Consider the following 8854-nt stretch of genomic DNA (forward strand, 5'->3'; position numbering starts at 1 on the left):
ACTGTTCGTGGTGAAGGTGATGGCTTAAAGTGACGTTATAAACGAACAAAAGACGTTTGGGGACCAATGAAGGGTGCTGTTACATGCGAATTGACGTTATAGGCGATGCTGTTGTAGCCGAACTACAATGTACGTAAAAGATAGGAATTCTGCCGGGACCGAGCGAAATGTGACGTAATAGGCGAATTGACGTTATAAACGAAGCCGTTATAGGCGAATTCTACTGTAATAAGTTTGGTTGGTGAAAAAATATGGAGGACTAACCCTTACATGAAGCCATCATAAACAATAAAAATTTAAACACTAAGCTCAATGGGAGGAAGGAGGTTAACTTCCAAGACCCCCAGTGCGTAGCCTACGTCACTGTTTGGGAGGGTGCGCTTGGACCCGAGCATTGGATTATCTTTAGGAGCCAGTAACCTTTTTAGGGGCCTGGTAACTTGAAGAAACTGTATAAGGTAGGCTACCTGCAGCTAATAAGGCCCACCCCCGGGATCTACGTTGTTGCGAACCTTTTAAACAAAAGTGAAAGCTTTGATTGCTGGTATGGTGAATTGAGACTGACTGGTAAAGTTTCACAGCCTAAAGTTCAAAACTTTTTGAGTTACGGAAAGTTGAAGTTTGGGGGACTGAAATTGAGTGATTTTATTAATTTTCACATATTTTGGACTTCTGCAGTTAACAAACCGCTTTGACTTCCGTTTTTTTTTTGCATTTTATGTGAAAGATATGTGCATGCTGATGCAGTAAAACTAGAGATGTAAAAAAACGTTTTTTTTTGTTTTAAAAAAAAACAAGCTCTTTTTTATCGTTTTTTTTGTTTTTTATTCGTTTTTTTGTTTTTTTTACCTATTTTGACATTAATTGTCACCATATGCAGCAATTAGGGTAAAGTTATTGCAATTAGCGTCTCTTTCAACAAACAAACAGTCTCATAACTCGTATAACTTATTTCAAATCAGACTATATGTCTGGTATATTGTTTCATTGCAATTTTGTAGATCTCAAGTCTCAACGCATGAACCATAAAGATTTCTCATCGTCTCAAATAGTAGTAACAGTGTCCTAGGGTTGGCACATCTCAAGTATTGTCTGTAATTTGGTCCAGCCAGTTGTTAAATACAGTAGCACACTCGTGTACAGTTTCGAAGCCACCTTGGATTTTAGTTAATGGGCAATTGGGCATGTTAGGACCAGGTAGTCAGTGTCCTGTTTCTCTGCTTCACAAGAGGCACTTTTGACCAACACACCACACCTTTTCCAGTACAACGTCAAGAGGTTGTTCCAGTTGATGTGCATTTGGTGCAAACTTGATGAAAACCACACAAGCGGTTCTCGAATAATAAGTGAAATAACTTTAGCCACTAAGTGGCTTCATAGATAGGAGCAATGCAAAAACGGTAATATCTCAAGAACCGCTCAACATATTTGGATAATTTTTAGCTCTACCCCCATGTTTTCTGGGTGGGCTATCTGTTTATGAACATTAAAACAAGTTTTGGCTACTACTTTTTGAGAGAAAAAGAAATTAACCTCTTGTCGTTACGCACCGATAAAACCATGATGGGTAACTTAAAAAAATTTTTTTTTTAATTGGGTAGAGGAAAGATTGATGAAAAGTTTGTCAAAAGCAGTGTAGTGCTAAAGTCCCAACTTTTAGCCCAAATCACATTTAAATGTAGTGAAAGATGGAAACATTTTGATGTTTTTTATTTTCCCTGAAGAGGTTCAATACTCCTTTGTGATGTCATAGTCTTGTTTGTTTTCCCTTAATCACACCATTGTGCTGTCATAGACATTTTTAAAAGAAGTATGGTTGCAGTTAATCCATCCAATTTGAACTAGTTTGCAGGACTTTGAGACTTTAGCACTTTTCTGTTTTTTGCCAAACTTTTTGTCAATCTTTCGTCTACCCAATAAAAAAATAAGAATAAAGTTACGCATCATGGTTTGATTGGTGCGTAACGACAAGAGGTCAATTTCTTTTTATCTCAAAAAGTAGTAGACCTAGTTCCCAAATAGAATAAGTTTTCATCTTTGATGTTTGTTTTGTAATATCCTGCATTGCGGGAATATGGGTAAAACTTTATACTGATCAGGAAAAGTATTATGAAGCATTTATTCACCATGTGAACACTGAGCAGTGCTGAAAAACTCGACTTTAAAGGGAAACTTTCTTCATTCAGGGTTGGTAGTTACCAGCAATAGTCAACATGGGTGGTGGGCATTTGAAAGGAACATTAACCTAAACCTTTTCTGACAAATGCACTTAGGACAGCTAAAAATATCAGTGATAACATCTCTTGCATTATGTCACAAATGATCTGCAAGAAGCATCAATGTCAAAGTGTCTATGAGACCTTACAAGTTACAACACACTACACACGAAAAGAATAGCCTACTTCTGTTTCAACATTTATAAAGCATACCGTATACATTGTTGTTAAGCTATCAGATAAGTTAAAAAACATGTTTAAAGAAGCTATTGGCAATAGCTTGCATTATTAAATTACCACAAACAAGGTACCATTAATGTGTGTTCTGAATACCGCCATCCTGTTTTTGCCAAAATTTCGTCAAACCATTTAGTGTGTACAAGCATAACCAGTCCCGGTATACTAACATCGAAGGCTAACTTCCATAAAAGGAAAAAGAAATTAACTCATCTACATTATGTCATGTAACAAATTGCTTTAATTCAATGTTTGTCAGGTCTACTGCCACAAACATGTCTGAGAATGAAGAAGAAAGTGAAACAACGTAGGACTATATGCGAAAAACATATGCTGCTGCCCAGGGGCTCTATCCACTTTTAGAATTTGGGGGGGGGGGTGATTTTTGGACAGTGGGCTAAAATCGTCATAGTCATTACAACTTCTGGGGGCTGCGCCCCCCAGACCCCCATTGCAGCATCAGCTTCTTTCTGATCGAAGCATAGGGTTTCCAAGTCGTTTCACAAAGTATGTTTCGGAAAGGGCATTTTTGGGTAAGCAAACTGGTAGTCACTTAACAAGAAATAATTCTGGCACTGCAAATGACAACTCGAACCAATCATGAACTACGTTTTCCGTGACGTGAAAAAGGACGAAAAGACGATGATACAAAGCAAATCAAGTGCTGGATTTTCTATCAGCTGTTTGTTTGTTTGTTTATTTGTTTTTCATATTTTTACCCTGCATTGCGAGAAAACGGACTTGAGCGCTATGCATCGGTGTACGCCTTCTGACGTACACCTGACCCACGCTGCAGCCGACGACAATGTCTGTTTTCGGTTGTCTATTCAACTTATAACTTAACTTTGGTACTACCCATGACTCGAAATCGATCACTGGGTAGAGGCAATTATACTTATAGTGAAGTTTCTTCCCCAGAGAAACAACAGCAAGTGCGGAGGGGGGTGGAGTCGAACATGCAGGCTCTCGACTGCGAGCCCAACACGCTAACCACTTGGCCACTGCTGCCGACTAAGGCAGCTGGTTGGCTTTTTAGGGGTTAGGGTTAGAAAGTACGGTAGTCATTTTATTGACGTGTGTTCGATTCTCACAACTGCTATTGCTCTTCTTTCTTCTGTAATTACCAAATAAAGTTCAAAACAAAGATTAACTCTCTGGTTAAGTGCGAGAAAGGTCACAATTGGACGGTAGCCTCTTATAACATGTTCTGATTGGTTGGCGGTGTCATTCTAGTCATTTGCAGTGGCAGAATTTTGTCTTGTTAAAGTGGTTACCAAGCAAACTATAAGTTAAAACACAGTGTAAACGCCTGGCTCGTAGTTCAGGGTTGCCAAACCAAAAAATCATATTGAAATGAAATATAAATCAAATGTAGTTATTACTATCTGAAGCCTTTACAAATTGTTTCACCTAACGGATCATCAGAAGGTCTGCAAAAAACATGTAAACAGTAAAGAATCGATAATTCTGAAAAGGTATTAAATATTACAACTGTAAATTAATCTGCCAAAAAAAATCTCTAAACCTGTACTTCCTGAGAAGATATTAAATATTACAGCTGTAATTTAATCTGCAAAAAAAACCTCTAAACCTGCATTCCTGAAAAGATATTAAATATTATAACCGTAATCCAATCTGCAGAAAAAAAACTCCAGAATTACTAAGGACAGCCTCCATCCGCCACGATAAAGTGAAATGAAAATATATGAAATGAAATATATATTCATATTGATAAAAAATTCTAAATGTGCTAACAGCGAAAATATATTTTTCAAAATTTGATCAATAAAATATCACAAAACCTTTGCAAAGCCAAATGAGTGGGGGGTTGATCACTAGGGTGTTTTTAGCGTAATACGCAAAATTCTAACCATTGTTAATATTAATGTACAGGGTGGTGTTCATTTCCTTTCAGTAAAAAAATCCTTTTGGCAAATTTTTGTTGAAATCCGTCGACATTTACTACTTGCGCAAGGAAGCTAAAGTTTAGGTTGTTTAGCCTATAATCTAGCAGCGGAATATAAGCAATTACCGGTACTTGTAGGCTAAGTTACTTCACAGAACAAATAAAGCATTGTTGCGTCACAATTGCAACACCTCGTAAAACTACAAAAATTACACTGTCAAGTCTGTTGTGCTGTTGCATTTATTTCAGTTTACTAACAATTTGCGTTTGTACAATGGCGGTGACAAGGTCTAAAGATAAAATTTGGCTGGTAGGTAGCAGTTCAGGTCATTTCCTTGGAGATTGTCCTTGAAAAAGTTTTCTCTCTGGTAGATGCTGTTTCTAAGTCCCCAGTCATCGACTTATTCGCTCGGTTCCGCGACTTCTGGCCAAATATAGATCAAGCAAACTTCAGCACATCTCTGGACGATCCTGCTGTTTCTGATCAGTTACAACCTGTCCGCGCAGAAATCCTGAAGTTAGCGGCGACAAGCTAGATCTCAATCATCCTCGGGACGATTACGCTGAATTATTAGAACTCAGTATCATATTTCTCGGAGGAGTGCCGAAGAGTTAAATTCCGTCACCCTGGTGCACTTCATCGAGCCAGATGGATGGCACGAGCGATATATTCCCTTAAAATATGGCTGTTCAGGAAGCAATTCCAACTGGACCTTCGTACCGCTGGCCGAAGACAGACGCAGCCCAAAACGTCCAGTCAATTGCTACGCATGTGCTTATTTATTGTGAGTGTTTACATAGGCCACTGGTACAGCTGTGATTCAGCCATACAGGCACCTCTCAACAACCCAAATTTTATGAAGAACTTAACAACGTATGCTGATGGAGAAGTATCTCAATTAGCCTTCAAGGCTTACTCCAGACACCTGTGGTACTTGTCGGAAGGTCTCATTGCCTTTGCACTGTTTGACAGCAGAGTCACTGACATTGATAAGAGGGAAATGGTTCGCAGTATGGCAAACAGTCATGGATCCGAAGATCCGCCAAACCGGGCCGTGGTACCTACCGATATTGCTGAGAGAAAAACTGTCTGATTTCTGCGCTACTGCAACTGAACGATTATTCACAATACTTGGTCTAGACAAAAGCTTCTTAACCCTTGATCCTAAATACTGGGCTGAAAATGAGGCGTACCAAAATGCAAAGAAAACAGTTTCTGCCCTAAGGGTGACAAACGATTTGGCAGAACGAGGAGTGGCGCTTATGACAGAGTTCAATTCGACATTGACCAGAGATGAGGAGCAGAAACAGTACGTTTTGCAGGTAGTGGAGCATCATCGAAGAAAATTTCCCGTAGCCAAAAATAATTAAAAGCCATGTTTGGATGGTCTAGCTCAGATGTATTTAAACAAGGATATTGTAGCCTACTCGAGTATGATGCAGTCATTGCCATATTTGCCAAGCGCAAACTCTAAGTTTAATGCGATGGCTGTCATTGCGAATCGTCGAGAATATTCAAAAGTATTCGAGGTCGGAAGGACTAACTTATTGTTTATGTTCCATTATTGTTTATGTTTTGGAGTGTTTGATATCTTTTGTTGGTTCATTGATTGGAACAGTAACTTACTTCTGCGGAATCGCTCTTGATTTAAAGTATGGGGCCGTTCAAATATCATATGACGGTATTTTTGGCGATTCTGGACCGCTACACGGCTGACTGACACAATGTATTGCCCTCCACCCCCCCCCCAATGAGCTTTCTAAATACGCCACTGCTTCTGATTATCTCGGTTATGGGTGAAACACGGTGTAAAGGTTGTTAGAAGAATAGTTGCTTTGTTGCTATATTTGCTTTGTTATCCTATAAACGTGCCTGAAATGCGTGCATATTAAAAGTACTGAATAAAGCTGGTTATTTGGTTGCGTGTTGTAAAGTTGCTTGTTTTATTAATTTTGCGAATTTTTCAACCTCCTTGCGCAAGTTGTAAATGTTGAAATAATTTCTTGAAATTTGAAAGACATTGTTATCTTACCAGTTGTAACAACCTGGTGCCCTGTACAAATCAAACTTACGATATGAGAAAATTAAAAACACCCTATTGATCACCCCCCTCACCCCCCCTTGGATAGAGCCCATGCTGCTGCCAAGCACAAACACTTAGGAATTTCAGCACAACCATAAACCATTTTTACTAGTTTAATGTTTTTCAAGAATACTATAATGAAACTAAGCTGCAAATTGTAAAAAAATTTGCAACTTTTCCAGAAAAATATGAAAAAAAACTGCCAAAAAAAACAAAAAACGCGTATTTTTTTTGGCCCAAGTTTTTTTTGAAAAAAAACACGTTTTTTTAAAAAAAAAAAAAAAAACGGTTCATTTTTTTTGCATTTACATCTCTAAATAAAACCAATAAATTTGAACTTTTTTCTAATTAAAGCAAAACTGATAATGATGATTACACTTGGCTGATCACAGTGATCAGTGACGTTCGGTGGCTTAACCCTTTCTGGTATTCGTTTCAAAGACACGCGAAAAGCACGAGACGTGGCCGTTTGGCCACGCCCTGGTTAATGGCTTATAACTCAGCCGCTAAATATCGCACATTTGAGAAAATTGGCATGCACATAGTCAAATGCTTTTATTTTATATTGTAATTATTTGTTTTCGAAATAAATGCTTAGTTTGTGTATTCTGAAGACATATGTTGCAAAAAAGCTCTAAAAACCCGAATTTTGCTGGCATTTAGTCATTTTATGTCCGATTTTCTTCGTTCGAATTTTACTTTTGATGATTTGTGAACATTCAAAACAATAAGTTTCTGGGCAGCCGATTGTAGCATCGAATAGACAGCGATAGACACGTGTTTCGCCCATGAGGCTGGGCTCATCGGTATCGCACCGTATTCTTGCCACTTGGGTAATCGACCGCCGCTTTATTGGAGGTTTTTATGGCTAGCGTGGAAGCTACACCGTTATGGTTAGCGAAGCGTTACTGCTGCTCGCTGTACTAGCGAGTGATCAGCCTTGTGCTGATGCCCGGGAAGAACACCCCTTCTTCACATTCAAAAAAATACTTTGAAACAATTTATTTTTTCCTACAATAAATAGCCTACAGTATTTTTCATATTCATACTACATCAAGCGATTTTGAGTTTATTGTGATGAATTGCACTGATAGGTTCTCCACATGTGGTCATAGCTGCTTAGCATCGCAGTATCTCATGACAAATCAAGATGAATGAAAGCATAAAATAGTTGTCGCGTCCCAGCCAGCAAATCATTTTTTTTACATTGATTCAACGTTCGCAGATTGATTTTCTGGTTGAAAGAACTCTAGGTTATCACATTCTTTCCCAGCCAGCAAAATTGGTTCTTTTTACATTTATTTAACGTCTGCAGACGTCGAATCATTGTTGAAAGTGGTTGATTTACTGGCTGGGTTAGAAGTATAGGTAACACGATTTCCAGTCAGCTGTTTTTTCAGGCGTTTCATTTCATAACATAGAGTGTAGCTTTCATTTCAACCTGCCAAAATGTTTTAGAATCAGAAAAAAAAAGAAGCTTTTTGATACTTTTCAATGTAGCTAAACGTTGAAACGATATAAAAGCCAACTTTTCTGCCTGGGCTGTTGCTTTTTGCTAAATTTCCCAGACAGCAAAACCCGTCATTTTTCAGACGTTGAATCAATGTAAAAATGACGAGTTTTTCTGTCTGGGTTGTTTAGCTTGAGTCTGGCAATGTCGAGACAATGTAAGAATAGTTAATTTTACTTTTACATAATTAAAAATGAAATGTACCACAATTCTGGATCAACACAGAAATGATCGTGGAGTTGTGAAAAATTTAGTTTACAAGCATTTAGAGCAGCGGTTCCCAAACTGGGGTCCGCGGACTAACTGAGGTCCGCGGACTAACTGGGGTCCGTACAGCAGTTTCAGAGGGTCCGCAATGAGATTTTTTTGTTGTGATTCGATAATGAAGCTTTCTCGCGTGTAATGCTTGCTTTATTATTAGTCTTTAGTTAGCGAATGTTTTATTGTTTTAAACATTATAGCTGTACTAGAAAAAAAATTATTAAAAAGTTTTTAAACATTGGGTGTTATGAATCCCCTTCAAATCTAATCGTTCTTTGCAATCGTAAAATTCTTTATCGACCGTCGTTGTCGTGACGTCATCTCGCGGTCGCTTTTGAATTGTCTTTTTGAGACCGACATCGTTAGAGTCAGGACGTATTTTGCTGTCTCTTAACTAGACAGTGGTTGTTTAAATATTCGGTAGTCTTTTTCATCAACCTCCTCACTCCAATTAACTATCTTACGTTGATTCTATTAGTGTTTACATCATAGGCTTGAAGCACAATTATGACGTATTACTGAATATGTCAACTTTGTCAACCTGGCTTTGCAAGGAAAAGAAATAAACGTTCTTCACTCCCGTGAAAAGTTGACAGCTTTTAATACGAAAATAGTGCTGTGAGGTTCCAAATTGGAAAAG

Source organism: Aplidium turbinatum, chromosome 15 (assembly GCF_918807975.1).
Source record: "Aplidium turbinatum chromosome 15, kaAplTurb1.1, whole genome shotgun sequence".
Taxonomy (NCBI): Eukaryota; Metazoa; Chordata; class Ascidiacea; order Aplousobranchia; family Polyclinidae; genus Aplidium; species Aplidium turbinatum.